General features: G+C 42.7%; 1 long non-coding RNA gene across 1 annotated transcript in view; it reads left to right on the forward strand.

The window, feature by feature from the left end:
* The first annotated feature begins 2214 nt into the window (after positions 1–2214).
* LOC144767138 (uncharacterized) overlaps positions 2215–27636 on the forward strand; it is a 342956-nt gene continuing 317534 nt past the window's right edge. Inside the window, exon 1 of the long non-coding RNA XR_013598075.1 lies at positions 2215–2304. This is a non-coding gene — a long non-coding RNA (uncharacterized LOC144767138). The remainder of the gene's footprint in view (positions 2305–27636) is intronic.

Raw genomic sequence — 27636 nt, forward strand, 5'->3', positions numbered from 1 at the left:
TTACCTTGGCGTATATTTTGTAGTCAACATTTATAAGGGAAATGGGATGATAATTCTTCACATCTAGTAAATCTTTCCTCTCTTTCGGGATTCCCACTATTTGGGCATTAGATGAAGAACCCCTAATTGTACCTGTGTTTAAAAAGTGCTGAAATAAGTTGTGCAGGGGTGTTATTATGGATTCCGCAAATGTGTTATAGAATTTACAAGGGAAACCAATGGGTCCCAGTGATTTCCCTTGTTTTAATGTATAAATAGCTAGGAATATTTTCTCCTGTGAGGTGGGTCTGTTAAATTGATGTATTGCCTCTTCTCTTAGGGATGGGAGCTGGAGGTTGGCTAGAAAATCTTCATAATTCCCCAGAACGATAGCATGGTCTGGCGTCTATAGCTTTTTATAGAAGCTCTGATATGTCTCTAAAATATCAGCGGAGGAAGCAACATTACGTCTGGAATCATTCCTTATGGATGGTACAGGCAACTTGTTGTTGCCAAATTTGAAATAGGTATCTAGGTACCGTTCTGCCTTATTTTTCTTGATCATGTTGCCCGCTTTCCTTGTGGATACCCACTTGCGTGCTCTCATGCTCAGGAGTTTATAATATTCATTTTTTAGATGTTTCAGTTCCAGGAGACCAGAGGAGCCTTTGGATTGGGTAAGTTTGGCTTGGAGGTTCTTAATTTTGTTTTCTAACTCTTCCAAGCATTGGTTGTCTTTTTAAGCAGCCACTAACTTGATCATGCTACCCTTGATGTTCGTTTTAAAGGCGTCCCGGAAAAGTTCCAGTGATGTGCTACGTTGTATTCTGTTATATGTCATTCTGTATGCTGTGCTTCATATCTTCACTGTCTATAATAAAATCGTTCATTCTCAGTTCTCTGACCATCGGTGTAAAGGCAGCAGGGTTAAGTTCTATGGAGATGTAGGCATGATCTGATATCACTATATGTTCTATGGTGGGAGATGTGGCCTGTTGCAGGAATGCAAAAATAACAATTCATGGACAGAATGCCGAACAATGCCATACATTCACCCCAGTATAGAGATCTGGGCCTAAATCCATCGTAATTTTTGCTCACCGTGCCATTCCAGTTTGGACCCAGCCATATGCAAATCAGGCTTGACCCTGCGCCCAATGGGAACAGTCCAGCCCAAACTGCCAGGCCAGGTCCTCATTGGACAGGAAACAAGCATCCTAGGACCAGTTTCGGGCTTTCAGCCGTCATCAGCCAGGATAGCTTGACTCCAGTGGCATGGAGAGCACGGGACCCACGTCTGCATATGGCTGGGTCTGAACTGAGGTGGCAAAGTGAGGTAAAGAATGATAATGGATTCAACTCAGATCTGTGACTGGGGGTTAGTGTCTGAAAAGTTTCAGCACTCCGTCCATCATCTCCTTGTGTTTGCTTTTGTCGCCCTATGTTGGCAGGGTGTGCCCAGACATGGGTCCCTTGCTCGCTTTGCCACTGGATTCAAGCTAGCCTGGCTGATGAAGGGTGTTAACCAGAAACCGGTCCCAGGATGCTTTTTCCGGTTCAGGGAAGACCTGGCTTGGCAGTTCAGGCTGGACTGTTCCCATGAGGCACAGGGTCAAGACTGATTTGCATATAGCTGGGTCTGAACTGAGGTGGCAAAGTGAGCTAAAGAATGATGATGGATTCAAATCAGATCTGTGACTGGCGGTGAGTGTCTGAAAAGTTTCAGTGCTCCGTCAATCATCTCCTCTGTTTGCCTATTGAAGGAAGCAATTTTGTATCATTAGGTAGTTGGTTCTAAAATAAGAACTGTTTTGTTGTGAATAGATGGTGTATTCACTGCCTGTGGGATTGTGAATCCTCCATACATCTATCAAATTGTGTGACCTACCTAAGTTAAGGAGCTGAGCAGGCAATCTATTCACTCTAAATTTCACATTAGATAGATGGCCAAGAGTCCCATCTGTGGGTAGATTGAAATTCCCACCCATTATAGCGCCCAAGTGTGTAGGAAGGTTGGAGATAGTCATATTCAATTCTGACCGGAAATGTGGATCATCATTATTCGGGGCATAAACGTTAATTATGAAGAACTCAGTGTTTACTTTTTTTGACATGTACAATGACCCATCTCCCTAATTTGTCCTGTTTTTACAGGGAAGCAGCTATGTTTTCGACTTTTCAGATATTAATGTGATGGCCCCATTTTCTTATAGGATGCCGGTGAGGACAAGTAGTCATTGATCCATGGGTGTTTCAACTTTGTTGTTTATTTGGACCAGCCCTCATCTCTTGAAGAAGAAGAATATCTCCTACGGCATTAGTCAGGTATTGTTTTCTTTTTAACAAGTTGATATAGTCCCCTTTGTATTCAATGAATGTATTTTGATTATTTAAGCTCTGTTGTAAGTAATTTATCCAACGAATGAGATCTATTATGCACTGTTTTGGAACCATCAAGGTAATCAACAAGCGTGATTTTAGCCCACTAATATTAGTCTCAAAGGTGCACCAATAGTATGTATTGACCTGTGAGTGTAAAGGAAGAATGCACATGTGCCTGTTCGTTTGCATCAAAAAAGATGCCACGATGTGCCGAGGAGAGAATAGAAGGAAAGAGGAAGGGAGAAAAAGTATATAACCAACTGTAGCACAAAATAGACAACAATGAACAAGAACTCACTCACCCCAACCCACTCGAACTAATATGCTCAGTAAACCATCCAATGCTGAGTACCTAGAGATGCCGGGAACTGTGTAATATGGCCTTCCTGGCGATGCCTTCAGATAACATTGGTAATTGGAGGTGACTAGTCTATTAACATTCAGAAAAACACACAAATAAGTTCTGATCAGTGACTGTTACCCTTACAGACATTGGTATTAAACACCTATAAACCACAATTTGTTTTGCTACCACATTAAAGCCTGATGGATTTCCAAGAATAAGAAGTAATATTATAGCATTGTGGCATACAGTATGTGACATCCAACAAAAGAGTAACAAGTGGTAACCAAAGGTCAGAGCAATAGAGTGGTGTCAGTAATAACAATTACACCCAGGAGACACATCTGGAGAGGAGGGGCATGTGGGCCATCGATCTGTGACTCTCTAAAGTCATCAAGTAGCCAACATCCTTCATGAAATCGGAGTTACTGGTCCATAGTAGTATGTCTGAGTCCTGCAAGGACTCATTTAAGAGTTGAGGTTTATCGTTGAATATGATCTTTAATCACGATGGGCTCACAGAAAAGTGTGCAATAGAAAGGGACATAAGCTTATGCCTGAGCTTGACTAAGCTCTTCCTTTGTGTGACTGCCTCTTTATCTCACTCCTGGGCTATCCCGATCTTGGATCCTTTCTCAGGTGTTGAATTGGTGTTTCTTTATGTATTTAAGCTTTTCTTCCATGTGTTGGTATCGTTTAAAATCATGATTCTTGGATGTTTCTGATGCAGCGCTACTCCGGAAATATTTTCTAAAACCATATCACCTTTCCCTGAAGTACCAAAACATACATCCACTCATCAGTGGGGCCCATAACACTGTGAGTTACTCACAAACACTTCCATCCTACCTCATGGATCGATGAGATTAAAAGGAGAGCTGCTGTATCATAGCGGAGTGTCTAAATTAGAACTAAATATTTATATTATTTACTCCTGCAGTTTTATTAAGTTTTACCATGGTTTTATCAACAAGATATTTTATTCAGACACATCACCGTTATACTCAATGAATCTGCTAGTAAAAATTAGGCATAGGAAAATACAAGACAAGCTTAATTCTCCATTTATCTAATTTTTATTAAAGCAAAGTTTAATGTCTAACAGTTTATTTGCTTTATTTTAATTCTTTATTCAAAAATAACTTTAAAGAAGAAAAGTTTTATCTCAAACAGTTATATTCATTTATTTCAGAGATTCAGAAATAGACATGATTATTTAGATTTCAGAACACAAATATTAGCAAAAGACAGATAGTTCCCAAAATTCATTTTCTCCTAACTTTCCTGACTAATAACCTCATCTAAAGCTCAGTTCGCACGCTAGGAAATAAAAAATTTATTCAAGAATTCTTACATCTCAGGAAAATCAGCATACCAACAACATCTCAGGAGGAAATCAGAAGAGAGTTTTTTCTTAAGGAAAATCAAGACTTTTTATACCTTTTTCACTAACTTTATCTATCTACAAAAGTATCTATCAGCACAAACTCAATTTCTGATTGGACAATTTGAGGGTGGATGAGCATCACCTCATCATCCTAATATTTAATTTCCGTAGCATCAGCTGAATTTTAAAGAGTCCTTTGTTTGAGAAAGTCTTTGGCCTAGTCACATCCTCACCTAGCTACTACATGAACCTTTCCCATGATCAGTACCTCAAATGTTCATTCTTTTGGCAGTCATCAGGACTTCCAGGGCAAGTCGTCCTTGAACCGCTTTCGTTCAGGCACAGGCAGCTCACATTCAATCTCGGACTTGGGCTGCACCTGCTCAGTTCATCTTCTATTCACAGTTAATAAAGCAGCCATATTTACACTAGGCCTCACGGGCCAGAACGGGAACTATCATCGAAACAAACACAAATAAATGTTAATTATTGAAATATAGCCCTTCTGTTTACCCCCCCATACTAAGGATTTCCCTGTTAGTTGTTACCTAGCAAATAAGCAACATGTATGCGTGATATACTCACCTACCTCCATGCCTTTGCCACAAAATACACAAACAGAAAGCACATTTATGCCGCTTTTGATTAAATTAAAGCTTTGCATTAATAAACAAAATGACGACATTACTAAATTAGTCAGTTATAGTTTTCCATGCCAGCAGATTAGTATTCCCACGTGTATTTGTGTGCGCATTCTATACTATGTTGATTAATATTTTCCACACCACACAATTAATAAAGGTTACAGTTATGAGGAAATGATTTTACAAGGGATACACAAAAATGTGTTTGTCCACCTCGCTCCATCAACTCCAAGGCAAAGTCAATTCTGTGGATGGTTTCCCTGTATGAATCCTGTGAGTTCTCTCAATTTCAAAGTATTTTATAAACCATAAGTTCATCGCCTGAGATATCATGATGAATTCAGAACTCTGCACAAGAGTTATCAGCATCTTTGACACCTTCAGAAAACCAGAACATTCTCAGGTTGCCCCTACGATGACAGTTTTCTAACTCTGTAATGTCCATAGTGAGAGATGTAATTTTCAAGTATTGATTATCTGTGAGCTTCCTTCTTTTCACTTTCTCATTCTCCAGGTGGCTAATGCATGATTCCACCTCAGTAATCCTTCCAGTCAGGTCTTTGAAGTATTTCCTTAAAGCCTTGGATATCCAATTGCATGAGGTTCATATTTGATTTAGTGCTCTGGGCCAGGTTGTGCAAGGCTGTAAGTTTCTGGATGATTAGATCCATGTTGGTTCATTGGGCGGAATTTGTTTTAAGTGGTGATTCCAGGAGTGGAGGAGTAGATTTGAGCCTTTTCTGGCCTGTTTTTAGTTCCTTAGACACTCTCATCTCTTTGTCCTTGCTATCTGCCATTTCCTCTAAGTATTTGAATAGTAATAGAGTCAGGATCAGGAAACCCTTGGGCAAAAGGTGTAAGTAATGTGTCAGAAGTCAGCTCAGGTGAACTTTTTTCTATTTATAATTTTTTTTATTGAGAGTTCAAATCACGATACAATATAGATACTTATAAATAAAAACAGGGTAAAGTGCAACGTGCATACGTGCCTAATATAAATTACATTTAGCAACCTAGCTAGAAAACCTGAGTAAATCATTTTGTAAACAATAGACGTAAGATACTCAAAAACACAGATTCTATATATAGTCAGATATTGCACAGGTCCTCATTCCATAGAAGACAAGTATGAAGTAACTTGTGTATATACTCGATATAAGATAGAATTAAACAACAAAACACATATGCATATATCAGTCGACTTTTACAGAATGTGTTTTTAAGCAAAAAAGGCCATATATTGCAGAGTCGCTCAAAGAGCAATACTATTACCCAGATCCTATATTAATTTCCTATGGGCCCCCAACGTTTCTCAAATTTCCTAAGCGATCCTATTCTTAGTGCAGAACACCTCTCTAATTGCTTAACTTTACACAGTTTAGCTCTCCATGCTTGAAACGAGGGTACATTTTTGCTTTGCCAATTTGGCAGAATTACAGATCTTGCCACTAAGGCAGATATATATAAGCATTCTTCTTGCATATTGTTTAATGTGAAATTTGGAGAGCATCCCAAAACTGCAATATAATTATCAATAGATATAGATTGGCATATGGTACGTCTGAGTTATTTTTCAATTTCTTCCCATACATTCTAAATTTTTGGGCAATCCCAAACGATCTGAGACCATTTGCCTCCTTCTTCCTTAGCACAACAAAAACTTCTGTAATCAACCTGGGGATACAGAAATAAAGGGGTCCTCTAGAGTAACCATTTTGAATAAAATTGCATTAATTTAAAATTAGCCCCTCTAATTGCTGTTGCGTTAAGTCTATTAATTCTACTCCAAATTGTTCTTGGAATCTGCAGACCTTTTTTACACCATTTATCCCGCATTTTGTCATAGGTAGTAAAAGATGTGTTATCATTAAAGATTTTCATCAAAGCACTTCCTGAACGCTTTTCAGGGATTTCTAGACCTTCAATTATTCCTGAACTTGCTGTTAAAGTTCCAGTATCTATTTTTTCCAGAAAGTGCTTTATTTTGATATATGACCATTTAAGCACGTCCTTGGAATGAAGGAGCCCGATTTCTATCTCGTGCCACTTTTTCCAGGAGTCTAGGTTAAGAAAGTCTTTTACTTACCAATACCCATTTTCCTCCCACTTTCTTAATATAACCGTCTGTAGTAATTTAAACTCCCCAGTGTAAAGAGAAGACAGGCTTGTTGTGCCATTTATCCTAGGAATATCATAAAAACCTAACATTTTAGTTCTTTGTTTACAAATTCATTGGAGTACTTTGTACCGCACTTCCTTAGGATCCTTAAGTATTGATGTTGGGTCCTTGATTTTATACTCTATTAAGATTTTGTCCATATTTTTTTTATATTTCTGAGGTATCAGATTGGGTAAAACATCTGTGTTTGTTGTGCGCAAAATTTGCATAATAGTATTCTCTTGTGTTACGGAGGGACAATTCTTCCTCCCTGTTTGAGGAATTTAAAGTGCCTAGTGCTAGTGTTGGTGTCTTATTAGCCCACAAAAAGAATGAAAACAACCTATCTATCTCTTTAAAAAAAGACTTTTGTAAAGCGCACAGGGCTGCTGAGAATAAAGAGTTAAAATATGGTAGAATAGACATACGTATGAGCGCCACTCGGCCTATGATTGATAGTGGAAGTTGATTCCATCGTGCTAAAAGGTGCTTAACTTTTTGTATCAGGGGAATATAGTTCAAGTGGAACAGCTCCTCTACTCTTTCTGTCACGTATATCCCTAGATATCTCTTCGGGTGAGAGTTGTACTTTAGCCTGAAATTTGGCAATAGAGTATCCACAGAGCAGTTGCATAATATAAAGTCTGTCTTGGCCTTATTTATTTTGTACCCACCTATTGCTTGGAATTCCGCAAAGATCCCTAGGATCTCCTCTTGGGTATGTTCCCTGGAATTTAAAAAAAGAACAATATCACCAGTGTAGAGTTTTATATTTTTCATGCCTTGCAGAGGTGTGGTATGTGGCGTTTTTTGTCTGATAGCTATTGCCAATGATTCTATAAAAAATGGAGAATAAAATAGGGGAAAGGGGGCAACCTTCTCTTGTACCCCGATTTATTCGACAGGAGCCTACATTTAGAGAATTGATTAATATTTGCACCTGTGAGACTTTAGAAAGTATTCTTATTAATTGTATGAAGCCCTCTGGGAAACCAAACTTTTCAAGGATCAAAAAAAGACAGTCCCAGGATACTAAATCAAAGGCTTTCTCAGTGTCTAAAAACCACACCTGAGCCTCAATACTATTCTTGTGAAAATAATCTAGGGCTTCTATTAAAAATTTCATATTTGTCGAAAGCTGTCTCTCAGCCACAAAACCACATTGATCTGCATGAATAAGTGAACCCACAATTCTGTTAGGCCTACTTGTAAGAAGTTTTGCGAAGACCTTATAGTCAACGTTAGGAAGACAAATAGGTCTGTAAGAGTTGACGTTTTCCCTATTTTTATCTTTCTTCATAGCGCTGACTATCACAGCTGTATGGAAAGAGGCCGGAGGTTCCCCTCCCTTACGTAAGTGGTTAGCCAATTTTAGGATTTGTATATTAAGCATTGGGGCTAATCTTTTATATAGTTCTGCTGGTAGTCCATCCTCCCCAGTTGCTTTACAATTTGCTAAAGAACCAATCACCAATTCAACTTCCTCAATGGTAAATGATTCTCTAATATCATCTTTCAATGAAGGGATTGGAAGATTGTCAAGGAAACCTGTGATAAGGTCTGGAGACGTTTGCCAATCTGACTGATAGATTTCCCTGTAGTGTCTCAGAGAGGCATCTCCAATGTTTTTAGTATTAGTTAGTTGTATATTAGATTCCTCGTCCTGAATACTTTCAATTCTATTTTTGACCTGCTTTTCTTTTGCCTGCCAGGCAAGTAGTTTCCCTGTGTACTCACTCTCTTCATATACAATTTGAAGAGAAATCCTACTTAATGCATCCCCCAGTTGGATATAATAATCCTGCATCTGTTATTTCACCTGCAGCAGTTCCTGTTTTGTTTTAAATTCTCGCTCAGGTGACTTTTTGAAAAAAGATCAAAGGGTGGTACAAATATATACCATCAACAAGGAGGTGCTGTATTAGCCTCTCCTCAACAAAGGCTGCTACCAGATCTGCCCAGTGATCCTTCAGTCACAGTTAGTCAAGGCATTCAAGAGAGATGAAAACGTTTTAAAGGCACAATTTGTCACTTGAAAAGTCAACAGAAACGTGGTAAGCAGTAAGAAAAACAAAGTAAGAACTCTGCAATTAAATTGAGCCTAGATCGTTGACCATCTTGTCTTTACATCGTTTTCCTAATCTTCATTTACAAGTGTTCTTAAAACTTTGTTCAAATCTTTGGCCTCATTTAGACCCTTACAATGGTAAGTACCGGGGGCCTCATTTATGAGGCCTTGCGTGAGTTTTGCGCTTCTGATGCGTCACTTTTTGTGACGCATCGGCGGCGTAAAACAAGCCTCCTGATGCGCACTATTTACAAAGTGACGCATCTAAACAGATGCGTCACTTTGTAAACCCCTGCGCTACATTATACCTGCGTCAGGTATAATGTATGCAGAGGGGGCGTTCACCCGCAAAAAGCCTCGTAATAGTGACGCAGTGAAATCTATGAGATTTCACTGCGTCACTTTTAGGATGCTGTTGCGTCAAAATCTTGCGCCTGCCTCACAGCAGGCGTAAGACTAACGCAAGCCCTTTCACATGGGGCTTTCCCCATGTGAAAGGAAGCATTGCTGGAGTTGCGTCACTTTTGTGACACACTCCAGCAATGCGTCACTTTTGCGCCTACAGATACGTCAGAAATACTGACGTATCTGTAACTCCTTGCGACATGATGCGTCATATTATTAATATGACACATCAATCATGTCGCAGGGAGAGCGCTGTGAAAAGTGACGCATCATTGTTTTCACGCAGCGATGTGTCACTTTTCATAAATGAGGCCCCAGGAGTCCAAAAATTAGGTGCTTGTCACAAATATGATGGGAACGATTAATTTGAGTGACAAAATAGGTCAATTGCTTTCCGTCGGCCATCTTGGTTGCCTGACCTGCATTTTAGACCCATTCAGATTTTCCATATTTGGGCACACATCCAGGCAAAAACCACCACAGATCAGAAGGCAGGGGTCAATTGTGGTGAAAGACTCCCTTTAGCCCCTCATTTAATCGCCATTTGTCGGGCAAAAACTTCTGGGATTCACACGCTCACGGAGTGAGCGCTTTATGTGCCACCTCGGATTGGCACTTCCCACGCCCCCCAAATAACTTTAGCTTTAATGGAGAATACATCATTTTTGTCAGGATGCCTGTTGGCTTCTGTTTCTGGCTTTTCTTTAGTCTTTATTCATGCATTGCCAATCTCAAACCTATGAGATACCTTCAGAATTTCCCTATGTTGTTTGTTTCTACTGTATCTTCTTTGCAGGTTTCAGTTAGCAAAATGTCTGGCCTAGACCTTGCATGCTTTTTAGAGATTAGCTGTCTGTTGCTGACTGGAATATGATTTTACACATTTTCCGCTGCTCTACCACTACAAACTCCTCCATCGCAATCTTGGTTATTCCAGCATTCACCAACCAATTATTTAATTTTACTGTAAATGTTAAAATGTGTTTCTTCATGTGTCTTTTGCTGAAATTACGAGTTGAAATTGTAGATCCATTTCTATTGTCATTCTGTGAGGCATACTGACTAGTCTTCCCTTTTCAGTTCCTCACTCCTACCTATGGTTTTTTGATGCATATGAACGCTTTCTTCTTTCTTAGTCTCCATTTTAGTACTACCTTGGATGCCGTTGTCTTTTCTGTCTCTGATGCTTTTTCGTTAGTGTGCTTTTTTTCAGGGGTTTTAACCCAGGATAAATTAATGCAGCTGGATTATTTGAGTCTTTTACAGAGGAGGTATTTTAAGGAGGTAGACTTGGTGCTTGAACGCTAATTTGCCTTAGTCATACTCCATCCCTGGCCTCTTTATCCTGGCCTATCTCTTATGGAGGAGTTTGGTGTAGGTGTGCTGTCTGGCTGATGTTTTACATTGAGTATGTTAGTGTGATAAGTTTTATTTTACACCTTGATGGGATGCTGGGGACTCACCGGAGTCCATTTATGTTTGATTTACCATGGTGAGAATGAACAGTAGTTCACTCATGGCTCGGACTGCTGTGTACACTTGTGTATCAGGGTCCAAGTGCCATATCTGGAGGTATGTTTTGAAGGTAGGCTGGAGGATGTTTTCCTGTTGGTGCTTTTCTGACTACTGTGATTATCACTGTTGGCTTAGGGTCACCCTCACACTCCCAAAAATGGGCCACGTAGCTTGCAGACTGCTTCTGCGCTCTCAAGTGCTGGTTCTCACATGTGCAGAGAATACAGCAAGTCATCTCCTTCTTTCGCTCAGGATCCCCCTTCTCCTCAATTCCCTCCTGATTTGAGTGGTGATGAGTCTGTGGATGTGGGTTCCATTTATCGGTATTGTATTTCTTTTGAGCTTCTTCTGAGACTCTTCTGCATTGCTGTGGTTTCCTATTGGCTTGCTGGGCTTTAAGAAATAGCTATACAATCTAGATGGCTATGTTTCGGCAATGCTGGTTGAAGGTTGTTGGACAAGGGGATGGAGCTTGATCTTAGATGCCTATCAGTTGATATCTGGTTAGGCCCCATAACTGTAATCATTTAGTCTATTTGAGGTTTGCCAGCCATTTATGTCTCACTACATCTCTTGTGAGTCAAGTTTGCAATAAATCTAGAGACCCTTTCCAGTTTCAGGGCCACATATGGAAGCAGTTGCATATTAGTTCTCTCTCCTCAGAGTCCCTTCCATGAAAATAGTTTCACGGTTGGCACTGCTGTCTCAATCTTTTGAACTCTTATGCTGTTTTTCACTACCCCATCTGTGGCTGAAGGGTTTTCTCTCTTGTTCTCACTCTTTTTGTGCATGTATTGCTCATTCTATTGGTTGTGTGTTTTCTGAGCCTTTACTCCTTCATGTGTTATGCTGAGTGTTGGACTTGGCCCTTTTGGCAGGTTCACCCTGAAACTTTTCGCATTTTCCTAGCCTGTTTCTGTAACCTGGTGTTGGTGATTTTAGGCCTCTGCACACTTTTTCACTGTGGTCCAGTGTAAAGTTTGTGCGCTCTCTGTGTATGTGTGATGAGTGGTCTGCTCTCCCATAGGAATGCATGGGGTGTATGTGTGTCCATGGTAGTTCCTGATGTGTGGGGAGTGCAGGGTCAAGTTTGGTATGTGCGAACTCGTGAGATTAAATGCTGTGCGATGATGTGTGCAGATTTATTGTGTAGAGTGGAGAAGTGCCATGTCTGGGCAGTAAATGTGAATTGACTGTCTGGCTTGTGATTGGCTGGAGCTGACTGGTGTGCCTGGCTCCAGGAGTCAGGATGGGTCTGCCCGGTGGTGAATGGGGAGATCTGCATGTTGATGGAAGGGAGGAGTTGCACCTGGGACCTGAATAGGCTGTGCCTTCCCTACACAATGCTCGCTCCACCCCCTGTGGTGCGTCTGATGTTCCTAGCCTGGCCAGTGAAAGGGAGAGAGGGGCTGAGCAAAACAAAAGGCTCAGGAGTTCCCCTGAGCCAGCTGTAGCTGGTTCTCCCATTGCCTGCACCTTGTTAACAAAGGATTTCTGTGTATAAAAAGGGGCTATGACCCCATGAAAAATGTTCTTGTTCCTGACTCAAATCCACCAGGGGCGTGCTGCTGCTGGGGCCCATGGGAAGGCTTGCCTCCCTGGGCCCTGCACGGCCCCTGGATGCCTGGGAGACTTTAGTCCCTTTGGACCCTTCTGCTTTGCCCCTGGATTCCTTCTTTATCTTGAGGACCTTTTTGCTGTACTTTTTTAATGCTGACCTGGTAAGCGCTTGATTTTCCCTGAGGGAGCACTTTATTTCAGCCCTGCAGCGCTGGGCTGTATCGTTTGCGAGGGTTTCCCCCCTGGCCTGGGGATCCCCCCTCCTTGTGCTCCTCACAGGTGCCCTGCCTGCATTATGGCCACTTATCTTTATTTAAATCATGGGGGCCCACCCCGTGGCTGCGTTTGCATTTAGATTGCATGGGTGCCCACCCCATGGGATGGCCGCTCCTTTAATTATTTAACTTGTACGGGTGCCTACCCTGCAACTTTGCCTGTAGTTACAGCGGGTGCCCACCCCGCTGTTTATTGTTAGCCCAGAGGGAGTCTACCCCTCATTGTCCCGCATTGCACCGCCGCAGCCTGAGAGGAGAACTGGAAGCCAAAGTCCGGCCCGCCGCCTGATTGTGGGCGTGGCTGACAACGCAAGCCGGAGCCTTGCGGGCTCCACTTCCGCTTCTCCACGGCTGAGTAGAAGCCGCGCAGAGCCTTGCGGGCTCCATTTTCCAAGTCCCGGTCCCGAGACGGGGGACCGGGTGAAGAGGCGCCTGCTGCGCCCCATCCTGCAGTGAGATGTGTGTGGCGGGGCTTCCCGGAGTGAGGGGAGCCCCGGAGACCGCCGCCTACAAGCAGAAGGAGTCGGTGAGTGGCGCTGGGGCTCGGGTGTGTTGGTGCCTGTCCCAGGCACACCGACGGTGGTGAGCGGCCCCGTCTGACAGAGGGCCGCTCCAGCAAGGGGGGCAGAGGTTCTGTGAAAGCCCCGCATCAGTCAGAGCGGCCCCGTCTAGCAGTGGGCCACTCTAACATTGGCCACATGGTTTTAGGAGCCTGGGTGGCCCCCACGAGGGGCCCAGGAGGTGCAGGGCCCCGTGGAGGGCCCAGAGGGGCCCATGCCCCTTTCAGAGTTTTGGCCAGTATTCTATAACTGCTCCGCGTAGAAGAGGGCAGCTACAGTGTTTTGGGGGCATATAGGTTTAAGAGCCCCAGAGATGAAGCTCAGGAGGGCACAGCGGTGCCAGGCTCCATTTGGAGGTATACAGCTGCCACACCAGACAGAGGGCAGCTGCAACATTTTTGGCAGTATTAAGAGAGTCCCTGAGAGGGATAGAAGCGCACAGTTGTGCCAGGCCTCACTGGAATGTTTACAGCTGCCCAGCAAGTAGTGGGCAGCTGCACCGTTTAGGCATTTCTTTTCAGGGGACATGTTCTTTGGACTTAGGAGTGGGACGCACTCCTTTGCCCCTACCTTGGCCTCCACAGTTGCACAGCACTTAGTGCCAGCTGCAGTGTTTAGGCCCCAGTTCATTGTTCTCAGCTGCCCAGCAAGTAGTGGGCAGCTGCAACGTTTAGGTTTGCGCAGATGGCGCATCCCTGACTGGCGCGGCGTTGGTAGCACGCCCTGACATTCTAGACACAATGCATTTAAGCCCCTTCTTGGATGGCCAGTTGGCCAGTGGGGGCTGGGAGATGTATAGAGCGAAAAGCCCTAATGTGAATGATGTGCTCATGCAATGTGATGCTAGGAAATGTAATGCATTTAGTATGTTTTACGCACAATGTTGATACCTTTAGATATGGTTTAAGATTATAAGGTTGTTTTACCTAAGTAGGTTTGTGTTAGTGGGATTGTACTTCACTCTGTGCTTTCCGCCCCTAATGTGAGTTATACTTAGGAGGTAGGGTCTAATGTGTTTAGACTAGTGAGAAGATTGCATAATGTGTTTATGCTGGTGAGGTTGGCGCAGGATGTAATTCGTGCCTGAGGTGACTGTGCATAATGTAGTTTATGTTACAGGTTGAGGTGGAGTACAGTGATTACCAGTGGTTACTGGTTGTATGTTTATGATCTATTTTATGTTTACCAATTTATGCTAAGTGTTGATCCTGACAGTGGCCCACTTGGCCCTATCCTGTCTAAATAATCCCTTGTGAATATTGCCCGTGCCAGTTGGCACAATGTATATTATGTGATTACTATCTGATGTGTTATGAGAATACAAAAGCTATTTTTATATAACCTTGTGTGGAGTTCCTTTTGTGGTGTGCCTGGGATGTTGTTGCTGTGTGCGTGCGCAAATGCTTTACACATTGCCTCCGGGATAAGCCTGACTGCTCGTGCCCAGCTACCAAAAGGGTGAGCAGGGGTTATCTTTGGCGTGTAGCTCCCTTGCCCTGACTAGAGTGGTGGTTTCTGCCTGGCTTTGGTACAAGCCTTAGCCAATCAGAAATCCCAGTTCTAGCACTGAGTATGTGTTCTTGGGACTTGTCTAGGTTCCTCACAGCTCCCTCTCTCGCAGTCTGTCTCAAGCATGTGTAGTTTGTGCATTTTTCTGTATTTCTTGTTTGGTGTGTCCCTGCAGTCCTCCTATTACCCCACTCTCTTCTGGTCCATTTGGGTGCCACATCGTCTCTGTGACTGGATCCACATATGTTCTATAAGCATGTCTCTTGTCTTGTGTGAATTTCTCTCACTCAGCTAACCCTTCGGTCTGTTTCACTTTTCACCCATCCATTTGTGTATTTGATTTACTCACTCATTATTCACTTCAACTCTTGGAGATAATTTGCTCCTAAGAGGATCCTAATAAAGAGTTTGTTCTAATTCTTGTATTGATTGATTGATTATTTCATTCAATTAGCATGCTTATTGCTTCTCCTGCCCACTAATTTCTCTCTTCAGAGTAATCTTTTGTTGCCCTCCCCTTGTGCCTCAGGGCCCCCTTTAGTGTGTCCTCTCCTTGATATGTTACAGTCTCTGTTTGTGATTTTCTCCCTTGCACACTTGCTATGTTGGCTTAAGTGCCTTAATTGCAAAATGAATGAATGAATTTATATTTTTGTCCACATCATACATGAATGGATGATGAAAGGGTCATCTTTGATATGTAAAAGATATCTAAAAACTTTAACTGTTACCTGGGAGCTTTTACACGCTATCTATTTAGCTGATTCTGTGATGGCTTTATGATGGACTAACCAACCAAAGGACAAGTAGGAAGACAACGACCAGAATTAAAAAAACAATAACCTGGACTTTCCACAAAAATAGAAGTTGAATAGAGTACAATTTTGCATTGACCGAGGCGTACAGAATTACTTAAAAGACAGCGCTGACTGTCAGAGAAAACAGATAAGGTATAATTAAGTCTAATAAGAAGCAGCGTTTACACATTGTAATCTGTGTTAGCTACATTAATTGCTGCAAGGGGAGGCTAACTAACACTGCACCCTAATATGTAAAAACTTTCATCCCTCCTGCTTTGTTAACCCTCTAAAAAACCGGAACATGTGCTAAGTTTACTGAAATTTTCTAGGACACATGTTGAAAATCCAGGTCTGATGCTGAAAAAACAGGATTGTCTCAGCAAAACAGGGACACCAGTCACCCTGAGTAAGAGTTTTGTTTAGGTCATGCTTATGATACTGTTTGTACTGTATGTAAATGTTGATACATCACTCTTTACTACATTTGCTATAGCCTACACTCATCCCTTGGGTCATTCCCAACATTTTCAAATACAGTTTTAAAATGCGTTGGTCAATTGTGACTCTTTTAAATTTTATGCAAACCGTTGTGGTTGAAGTAAATAATGTCTACATTGTCTGGAAATGTCCACACTGGTACACAAAGATCTGGGATTCCAGATCAATCTCCAAGAGGACTAGGCTCATATGCAGTTTTCATTACACAGGTATAATTGCGTGTGGATCCTGATCATTAGGCCGCCTGTAGCTCGCAGATTTTCTTTATGCCAATGCCAACTGCATAGCTTTTTCTAACGTGAGTTGACTGAAGCCAAAATGTTCCATGGGAATGGTGAAACTTGATAACTGTTGTATGTGCTGCACTCGCTAAGTTCACTGCCCTATTCACTGGCACTAGCCAGTGGACAATCATGAGGAGGTGCATGACATTGTTTGTACTTCCAGATGCCAACAATAGTATCACTTTATAAAAAGTAATATTAAAGTTACAGTCTTGACATGGATGGCCACCTTTTTAGAGGACACACAAAACCCCATAGTTTGTTGCACGGTTCCTACTAATTAAGTAGGACTGCGTAAATGGACAACAAAAATGTCAGGATATGGGGACTGGGTACACTCATATCATCAGAGTATGTTGGCCCAATTCCTAGCTAGCTCACAGTGAGGTATCCGGACCGCTAACCTTTCAGGGTACCTGATGTAGTCTGCAACCTCAGAACATGACCACTCAAATCCCCCCAAGCAAATCATGGAAACAGATCTACCCTTTCATTATTACTTGGGCATGCCCAAAGGGAGACACACGAAATACACAAATTGACATTTCAAACATTTATTGAAGCACTTGTATTCTTGTGTAAAAACAACATGACCTGCAATTATTAGCAGGAGGTAACAAAGCATTATTGCCACCATTACAAGAATGGTGAACAAAATAAACAGTACAACCATTATAACGTTACGGTGATTATATGAATATATGTCAAATCGATACTCCTCCAAAATTATACCTGTATTTTTATTAGCAAGGTGAGAGTGCTGTGTGCCAGATTGCTTGGGAAAACCCAACTCCCCATACCTGTGTAAGATATATTAGGAAGCCAGTAGGACAGGCTACCATCCTTTGCAGAATAGGGATTAGAATCAGCAGGACTGAACCTCAGCCACAGCATCCAGGGTAATCCATAAAAGTGCTTTCCTGAGGAACTTAGGTCAGAGGCAGTTGATATAATCAAAATCCTGGTTCCATTTGCATTGTGTCAGAGGTGCAATGCTGATGTGATTGATTGTCTTTCTGATTCAGAGTTGTCTCCAACCAGACAATAAAAAGCAAGGGCAACATGCTCAGTATACTTTAACTTTAACCTTGGACAGGGTGTAAACGTATCATAATAAAATGCATACAAAGAAATGTGCTTGCAAGCAGAACACTTTCTGAGTATGTTATCATGTACGTGCTAAACATGTAAATATACACCATTTAAGAAAGATGTCAAGTTTAAACGTGTTAATCAAAAATGGGTGCTTTTGTGCATGGGCCCTGTTAAACCCAACAACAACTTCTTGCAAGAATTGTACATGATTTGAGTGGAAAAAAAATGCAGCTGAGCCAACACCTCAGGATCATCTTTTAACATCAAATGACTCTTGGAACACATATTTTGTAAAAATGTGGAATTCTAAACCTGGAAACATCATAACTTCCCAGTATTTACAGGTGCAGATTTGACAACCTGAAATATTTCGGCCTTTTGTGATGTCAAACATTTCTTTTGTTAGCCTCACTGATAAATAATAGACTCATTCTTGTACCATTCATTTGAGTTACTGCCGTGGTTGGATCAGGAGAGAAAATAGGCCTGGGCACCAAAATAAAAGTAGCTTCCATTACTGAATTAGATAGCTAAAAAACGGACCCATGTTTGCAAATTGGGACAGTTTTGAACTTCCAAAGGCGGTCTGTTTTAGTGTTTTATAAAGTATTGAGGACTGCATGGATTTGAGCTTGTGTAAGCAGTATTTGTGGTAATATCAGGGAAATCACAATAAAAACTGGCCCAGCAGACAATAAAATAGGTCCACAAACAGTCAAAAAACTGGCCCACACACTGACCTGTCAGACTAGCCCATCAGGCACTGCTTGATTGCCCTACAGGTCAGACCAACCTTGGTCACTGCGTGGATGGGTGGTCTCAGCTTGACTGGGTCACAGCATTTCCTGTGAAAGGGGGTGTCTGTGGGAAGCAGAGGAGAGCTAAGGCCAGGCTTCTGGGATGTATTATATTTAGTTTAAGTTAACAAAAAATTGTGTTTATTCTGTGGCCCTTTTTGTAGCCCTTGCTTAGCAGAAACTAGATAATAAAACAAAGTTTCAGACAATCTTTTAGAGGATGATAAAGGCAAAGACTTCTCAGAATTAACTCACCACAATGCCTGGGGTACAGTTAGTGACATCACATTCCCTTTGCCTCAGATGACGTCACAAGAAGTGAAATTATTTGACTGTTCTCATCTGTATCTTTATAGCTTCTATCACCTGTCTCCAGCCCATGTTCCACTCCATCTGTTTCTCACCTATCTCTTTACCACTGCTCTAATTCTCCTCTATCTACCCACCTCTTTCGGCTGTCATGGTCTCTTCCTTTTCCATCTCTTTATTACAACTTCCCAATGTCTTCCCTCTTTAGCATTAGTTTCTTTATAGCTCCTCTTTTTCACCAGCCTCCCCCCTCCTTATTCGAGTTGTCTCTCACACCAATCTGCCTCTTAATTACCTCTCTCAGCCACGGATCCAACGCTCTCCTGAATTTTCTTTCTGACCTATCTGCTGTTTCTCATCTATCTCTTTCAGCCATCCATCTCCTTATCACTTTTCTCTCACACTTGTCTAAAACTTTTTCTGTCGCTCTTACTATGTCTTTCTCATCTGTTGTTATAGTCTGTGTCTTTCTCACTTTGCTCATGCGTCTCAACCTTTCTCACACCTGTTGTGCTCTAATGCTCTTATATTGGTCTTCTCAATGTTAGCTATCTCTTTGATTATCTCTCTCACACATAAAATAGTGTGAGGAGGGGACAGGGCCTTGAAGGGGGTGGGTCCTCATGCTGAGAAGTACCTACAAGGTACTTTGAACCCCATCCCAAAACCCCTTCCACCCAGTGGCGGTTTCTCCCTGAGGGTGACGGGGCTCCGCCCCTGTTACCAAAGTGCTCAATGTCAATGCTCATCATATGCTCATATTTTTAGTTAATAAAAAACATCAGTTTTTTATGTCTTCTAAATTAAAATTAATTTAGTCTCCATTTTACCGCCGATGTGACAGTGTCCATTCGTTGTTGCGGCTGGAGGTATGTCACTTGACGTGACTGATTCTCTTTGCATGCTCCCAGCTCCCCCTTGCGGGCCCAAAGAAACCTAAGTGCTTGCCAGGCTGATAACCTCACTGCCCTCAAGGCTGTGATGTCATCAGCTTGGCAAAGACCTAGCTTCAGGGCCCAGACTCCACCCCCTGATGGCATGGAGGAAAAGTTAGCCCCAGGCATTTTAAGTCCAAGCCCGGTATCGCTAACCCTCCACTTCAATTAGAGAGTGGAGACCTTTCCCAACTCATTACAAGGTGTTTTGGGACCCAGCCTGTAATGAGTTGGGAAAGGGGTGTGGGAGGTGGGAAGCCGAGGATTTGAGTCTGTGTAGACTCGACCTCAGACTGCTTTCTGCGTGTCTGCTCTGTGGTGGTGGAACTTTCTGGAAGGAAGTCAGATTGCCGGTGCCACCACAGCACTGACTCGACTGCAGGTTGCTGTCCATACTCCGGACTAAAGTGAACTCAGGAATGGAGTCGGCAGTCCAGGGAAGGCCCAGACGGGCATTTTTTAAGTTTTGGGCTGGAGCGGTGGGGAAGCAGACTCGAGTCTTGACAGGGACATCCAACATCCTTTGAAAGGGATTTCCAAAAGTCTGGGATTTTCAAGTAGATCTGATGTGAGGTAAAATGCCTCTTTTATATAGGAATGGTAGAGCAGTGCTCTGGGAGCACAGGCAGTACTCAGAGTACATGGCCAGAGCCCTGGTGAGTAGACTTTGCTCAGACTTTGTAGAGAGAAGCTTAGAGAGCAGATAGTATTCTGAGTTCAGGGTGAGAGACTTGAAAGCAGTGGTGCTCTGAGTGCCCAGTCAGAGGCTTAGAATGTAGGCTGTGATCCCAACGAGCAAACAATGGTCGCTGGGCGCGCTAGAGATGCTTGGATAGCAGGTAGTGCTTGGAGTACATTGTGAAAGGATTGGCGCACCAGCAGTGTTTGGAGTGAATCCTTCATAGCGAGAGTCTGGGAGAGCAGGCTGTGCAAGTGCATGGCGACAGGCATGGAAAGCAGGCAGTGGTCAGAGGGCTTAGTGACAGGCTTGGAAAGCAGGCAGTGATCAGAGCGCTTAGTGACAGGCTTGGAGAGGTGGCAGTGATCAGAGTGCTTAGTGACAGGCTTGGAGAGCAGGCAGTGATCAAAATGCTTAGTGACGGGCTTGGAGAGCAGGCAGTGATCAGAGCGCTTAATGACAGGCTTGGAGAGCAGTCAGTGATCAGAGTGCTTAGTGATGGGCTTGGAGAGCAGTCGGTGATCAGAGCGCTTAGTGACAGGCTTGGAGAGCAGTCAGTGATCAAAGTGCTTAGTGACAGGCTTGGAAAGCAGGCAGTGATCAGAGTGCTTAGTGACAGGCTTGGAGAGCAGGCAGTGATCAGAGTGGATGGCGACAGGCTTGGAAAGCAGGCATTGATCAGAGCGCTTAGTGACAGACTTGGAGAGCAGGCAGTGATCAGAGTGGATGGCGACAGGCTTGGAAAGCAGGCATTGATCAAAGCGCTTAGTGACAGGCTTGAAGATGTAGTGAAATGCTTGCACAGCATGTTATGCTAGGCAATCACGCTTATAGGTAGGCTTTCTTATTTTCTATTTTTATTTGATAGCGAATTCCAGTGATTAGTTTTTTCATGTTTTACAACATATTAAAAAATTGTAAGAATCATTGGTTATCAGTGTTCACTATTTTATACTGTATAAAAAAATCACTGGGTAGTGAGTTTTTCCAGTGCTCGTAAGGGATGTGTTTTTTTATTTATTTCCTCTCTCATTCATCACTATTGTGAGGTCTTCTCTCTTTCTTTCCAGCTCCTAATTCCCTTTTCTGTAACTTTTTCTGAATTTGTTCTTGCCTGTAACTTTCATTATTTCCCTCACCTCCCTGTCTGTCCCATTTCCAAGCACTCAAACTCTTCTATTGAGTCCCACCGCTTGTCCATGGATGGGGATGCTTGTCTATCCTCATTAAGATTTGATTACAGTAGATAAAGGGTTTGTGTTGAGCATTTAACACACCTTACTCCTGCTTTCTTCTTCAGATAAATGACAGATTCCTATTGAATGAAGATTTTCTACTTATGACCAGGGATATATATTGTAGGGCCCTCGATACTCTGTTTGCCACTACCTTGTTCTTTGTCTTGAGATATCAAGAAAGGACTAGGCTAATAAGTGTAGCATTAGTACCTGACTTGGGCCTATTCCTGTTCTACCTGTTCAAAGGAGAGAAGTCTATTAACCCCTTCGCTGCGGGGGTAATTCCCCCGCTATGCTGGGGGGAGGGGGCGTGCACAGCGCCCCCATGCTCATGACGAGCTCTGCTCGTCATGAGCCACGGCGCTCCTGTGCTCATGACGAGCTGAGCTCGTCACAGGTGCATCGGCTCCCGTTGAACGCTTAGCACAGCAGGGCAATTCTCCACGCACCTGAGCGTTCCACGGGCCATGACGAGCTGAGCTCGTCATGAGCACCGGAGCTCAGCTCGTCATGAGCATGGGAGGGGTTAAAGACTAAATATGCATATTTTCTCTATTAGGGGAAGAATAAGCTCAGCTCAATATATTTTCAATAAATAAATGGTGATCCAGAGCCTGTATCAGGAACATGTTCAAACTTATTTAGCAGGCTCAGAACGTCCAGGCACCGGTTTCTGCTCAAATTATGCTATTTGCAGTGCCTACAGGGAAACACTGAGCAAGGTCTGCTTCTTCATGTTTCTAAGATGCACTGTTTGCAGCTCATATACTAACTTGTGGATTTTCTGTGTCACTGTATGTGTTGCAGGCAACACAGTCGCAGTACAATAGTCACATGGACCACATCTGTTACTGTGCATTGTTGCTGAAGATATTCATGATATGGTCCTTGTCATTCTGTATGAGGGGATGCAGCTCATACAGGCATGCTTTTCAGACCAACACAATGTAAAACTAGAAACATGGGTGTTGGCTACAGTACATTTTCTGAGGAAATAATTTTAGAGATGTCCATTTGCAGAGTGATCTTTGTTGCCTCAATCTTGCTGTCTGATCTTTCAGATATCAAAGCTCCATTCCACTTCCTATGAAAGAGGATGATATAATGGTGGCACTCCTTCCCTAGACTGAGACCCTGTTCATAGTTCACCTGAGAGCATGCTAGCCACTACTCAGCACTGTCCAATAAACAGTGAGCTGTAGTCATAGGAAGTGAGACATGCTCCTAAAACAGGAGGGAAAGTGTGTGCCAGAACATCTAGGGGCAAAATATTGAAAAGTAAGTGTGTATGTATTTTCTATACCTAACTCCATATATACGTACCTAGGTGATATATATATATATATATTTACAAATATACATATATATCTTCAAAGTACGTAGTTAAGATTAGTAAATCTTACCTCCCTCTGTGCATCTGCATAACCACATGCGCTTTACCCTTCACAGTCAAAAAGGAGGTGAGCGTTGGTATAGACAAATTTGCTTGAAGATGTACCATTTGCCCATTCATTTTTCAAAATTTTCTACGGAACCCTCCTTAGGACACTCACTCGCCACTGTGTGCTCTCCAACTACGCTTTACCGCTTTCAAATGTCACCAGCCACCACTGGCTCCTTGAAAAAAAAAGGCTTGCTGACGCCGATGACCTGGGGTGCTTTCACACCCCTTAATGGACGTGGGTAGTTCAAAGCCTCTGAAAACGATCTGGAAAACCACTATTTACAGTGGTTTTAATCTTTGTTTCCTTGCCACCGTGTGATGGGAGCGTAAATTGCGTGTCGCACGGTGGCACCTTGTGAGTTGGCAGGTATGGTGTAACCTGTGTTCTAATCCTGAACGCATGTATTGCTTAAATGTGATAACTGCAAGCTTCCGAAAGAAAACATGGCTCATGAGAGCCCTGTTCAACTTTGTTTTCCCTTCCATCCACTGCCTTTAGGACATAGGGATCACAAAGGCAGTGCCAGAGGTAGCAAAGTGCAGCCAGGCAGGTGTCTCAGAGGCGACCCCTAAATGACGTCTGTGCCGCCGCTGTACTTCAGTCTTGGGCACTGAGCTTCTCGGCACCGAATGTTTTTTTATGGAGAAGCATTGGGAATTAGAAATGCACCAGCAGGAACCAGTGAACAAATAAAACCTCGTAGAGCGGAATGAAGGCAGATAGTAGTGAACAGCAAGAGGATGAAAAGACCCAAACAGCAAAGGGAGGAGGACTTTTTTACGCCCCCCCACACTATTCCCTAATTAGTTCCTGAGTCAATTCTGATGCACCTGCTTGCTGCCGTCCCCTTGTCACCAAGCCAACTTATTTTCCACGGGGAAGATCCGGCCACTGGTCACGCCTGGCTGCGTTTACATCCTAACATTCAGCAAACGGATACCGAAGGTCCCCTTAAAAGAAAAAAAGAAAATTGTTATCTGCGAATCGAGGATAAAATGCCCGTGACAGATATCCCAGGGCTCAATAATGCTCCGCTCTGTGCATTGACATTCTGTCTCGCTCATCACTTTCATTAGAGAGACACAATCTCGGCGCAGTTCAATCATCCGGTAAGTTAGCTGTGTAAACTTTAAACATGCTCCAGTCGATGATGCAGATAATTGTGTATTGCGTCTGTTTATCCGAGGAGATTTATTCCATTGTCAGTGTGGAGTCGGGCTTTGGTACCCGGATGCAAACGCCTTCAGAGTTCTGGCGCTTTCTAGAAACATCGCTGGGCAGGGAGCTGAGGCCTCCGTCGGGTAAACGTAAAACACTCCAGTTAAAATGTCGTACTCTTTGGGAATTTCTCTAATTAGCCATGGCAAATATTTCAGCCAGGTGATGCAGAGTAATTGGAACAACGTTTTGGTTACACGAATCCCAGACATCTTACCATACTAATGGATTTTCAACCAAGCTTTCAAGGACAGCATTTTGGATGGTAATTATTGTGGGACCTCATGGTTATTACCAGGCCCGTTTCCATCATTCTGTATCTGAGAGGGCTATGGAAACGCCTGGTTGGGCTATCAAGATGAGTAGGCAAAAATCAACAAAGAGTTTTGAGAGATCAGCGATTTAGTAGCTGACAACATCTACCCAATACGGGCATGTCTAAGAAGTGACAATTATATATCTTGGATCTAACAGAGATGACCTTTGACCATGCCCAATGCCCATTTTACTGTCTTTCCGCTATATGTATCAACAAACCATTTTGCATTTCCTAAATAGCGAATTTTAAGGAATCGCTATTTAGGAAATGCAAAACGGTATGTATGTACAAAATCACTTTCCAATAGCGATTCCTTAGCATTCCTAATTTGAGATTAGCAAATTGTTAATCGCAAATTACCCCTTCATTTCCATGGGCCAGGAGGCCCATAGGAATGAAAGTGCAATTTGCAATTAGCAATTTGCTGATCGCAAATTAGGGATTTTTCCAAGGGTGCAGGGGTGTCTCAAGAACACCCTGCTGCACCCCTGAAAAAGACATTTGGGGGCATATGGCGCACATACATGCCCTAAGGGCATGTATGGGCGTCATATGGCACCTTTGGTTTTTTTCCAAAAAGCTTTTTGATAAGAATTCGCAAATTACCACCAACTAGAAGTTGGTGGTAATTTGCTAATCCTTAATGGCATTTTTTGCATATTATTTGTTTGATACATTGCATTTAAGGAATCGCAAAATTTGCAATTCCTTAAGTGCAATCGCAAAATAAGGATTAGCAAATTTTGCTATTCCTTATTTTGCATCAAACTTGTTTGATACATACCATTTGTCTATTTAGCATTCGCAAAGGCCGAAATTCGCAGAATTTCGGCCTTTGCGAATGCTAAATAGCTTGATACATATAGCGGCTGGTCTCTTACATCATTAAAAGAAGCTTGCATGCAGTGACAATGGCTTAAGATACTCTGCTGTTCAGTTGTGCATTGATGGTAGGTGGATGATAGATATAAAAACATCAGCTCTCATCCTTGCTGACCTGACATCTATTCACACGGTAGCCCTGTCAAAAGGTTTTGTATTGCCCTAGTGAAAAACTACTTTCGGATACCATTCTTGTGCTTTCCGGAAATGTTTTCGAGCATCCATAGAAAACGATTTGTTTAAAGCACAATGCGTCAGTGGTACTGGCCAATTGTTGAAAGGATTAAAATAAACATTTTATTGGTTTTCAAGTTTTCTTTTTACGGTTTTAGAACATAAATGACAAATTAAGCTATTTTCTCTTCATTATTTTTCATAAGCACGTGAAAAGCATGCAGTGACAGGACTCTCATGCCTGTAGGACTATTCAATAACATCCCACCACAAAATTTTAGCTTGGTGAAACTGCTGTTGACAATCCTTTCATAATGAAAATATATGAAATTAGTCATCTACAACCCTACTTCAATTTAAACCTATGGACCCTACTGTACCGTACTGAGAAAAGAAACATGAGGAGGGGTTGCAGGACAGATACAGATAGACATCATATGTAATTGGACAACCCACATCGATATGCTGTCTACTGAAAACACATAACGCCAAATCAAACACCTGACAGCCCATTCCGCACGGTATCTACCGAAGGACGAGTTACATTCTTCAAAATGAGAGCTCGAAAGCGCTCCTGCCACCACATCTTTTAGGGTGCTATCTCACAAAGTGCCACAGAAAGTCTGGGGCAGAGTCACCATTGCCAAACATAGCCCATCTTTGTTCAGTTAAGCCTCGCTGAGTACAAGAGTGCAGTCTTTGCACCTAGTTGTTCAAATGCCTTCCTCTTGAACCTTCCACGTCACCCCTTTCTGTCCGCGCCTCTCTGGTGAAACCAGTAGACACAAGTACCTTATAGAGATAAATTGCCAGAGCCGGATTCCTCAATTGTTGTATCAGTTTTTCTGTTGGTCCCACCTATACCACTATCCACAAAGAAGGGGAGAGGGTCAACTGTATTTACAACTCCACCACCCCGAACCCCCGAGGCAACGTATACACACAAGAAGGGGTGGAGAGACTAAAGTTCACATGTAACACCACAAAACAGAAAAAAATACATCTGTTTTGAAAAACTGCCCTCACTCACACACCGAAGTGTGTGACATGCTTCATCATCGGGTCTGCTTACAAAACGCCCTGGTGTAGCTACACTCAGGACAGAGCACAAGGGAGGGGGTAAAAAAATAATACAAAAAAGACCACAAGACACAATACCAATACAAACACAACATATACGGTGATTGATCAGTGAATGTCACCCTGTGACTGGGACTAGTGATACGACAAAGTGCAGTTAATGGGAAAGTGCTTTAAAACTGGTTTGAGGATACCAATCGAACCTTTACTTGTGGGTTCCACAACCAGGATTAAAAGAAATAGGATGGGTAGTGTTTAAAGGAGAAGATTTAAGTCTCAAAACACCCCTCCTGGTACTGCTTGTGCCAACATGTTCCGATCGACTTACTGCGCCTTAAAAGGTCACCCCGGTCTTCTTCAGGACCTATGTCATTCCCAGTCCTGATTGCAGCCCGACCGCAATTCGGTCAAAGTGCCAAAGTAGACTGATCTCAAAAGATTCTGACTAAGTTATCACGTGTGGAGGAGGTTCCCAACAACACAGAAAACAAATACTGAAACAACATGTAATAACATATATGTTTGCATTTGGGTGCCAGAGAACAGAATATCCTCTCAAGCGACCCCATCAATTGTAACACCATGTGCCCCTTCTGTGGTCCATAGTAGCATTTGTTATCCTACACAAAGCCCTCAAGGTATGTACATTTATCACCCTGGGCATTAAGTTAAAAAGAAAAAAGATGTTTTTGTATAATGCTGCATCAATATGGGTCACCATATCTCAATACATACCCTCTTCCAATCTGTCCATATTGAATCTGTGGGAGGCACACTCAACCCATTCGTGTACTCACCGAGTTTATTATTGTTATAAGCTCGAAAAGGCGCCCGGCAGGGAGGTCTCCCAAGAACACAACCTATGTTCCAGAAACAAGAAAAGTTCACACATAAAACTCCTCTTTTCGGTAAAACCAATGTCGAACTAGCCCATCGCACGGATACCCCTTCTTAATGTTAACAGTTGCAAAAGTGGCATAGTAGGCAAAAGAACAATGGATTTAACGCAGATCTTTTGACTAGGGGAGAATGTTTGCATTGTCATCATTTCGTCCATCATTTGTTTGCTGTAACACTTTTCGCCCTAAGTGAAATGGG

Source organism: Lissotriton helveticus, chromosome 7, assembly GCF_964261635.1.
Source record: "Lissotriton helveticus chromosome 7, aLisHel1.1, whole genome shotgun sequence".
NCBI lineage: Eukaryota > Metazoa > Chordata > Amphibia > Caudata > Salamandridae > Lissotriton > Lissotriton helveticus.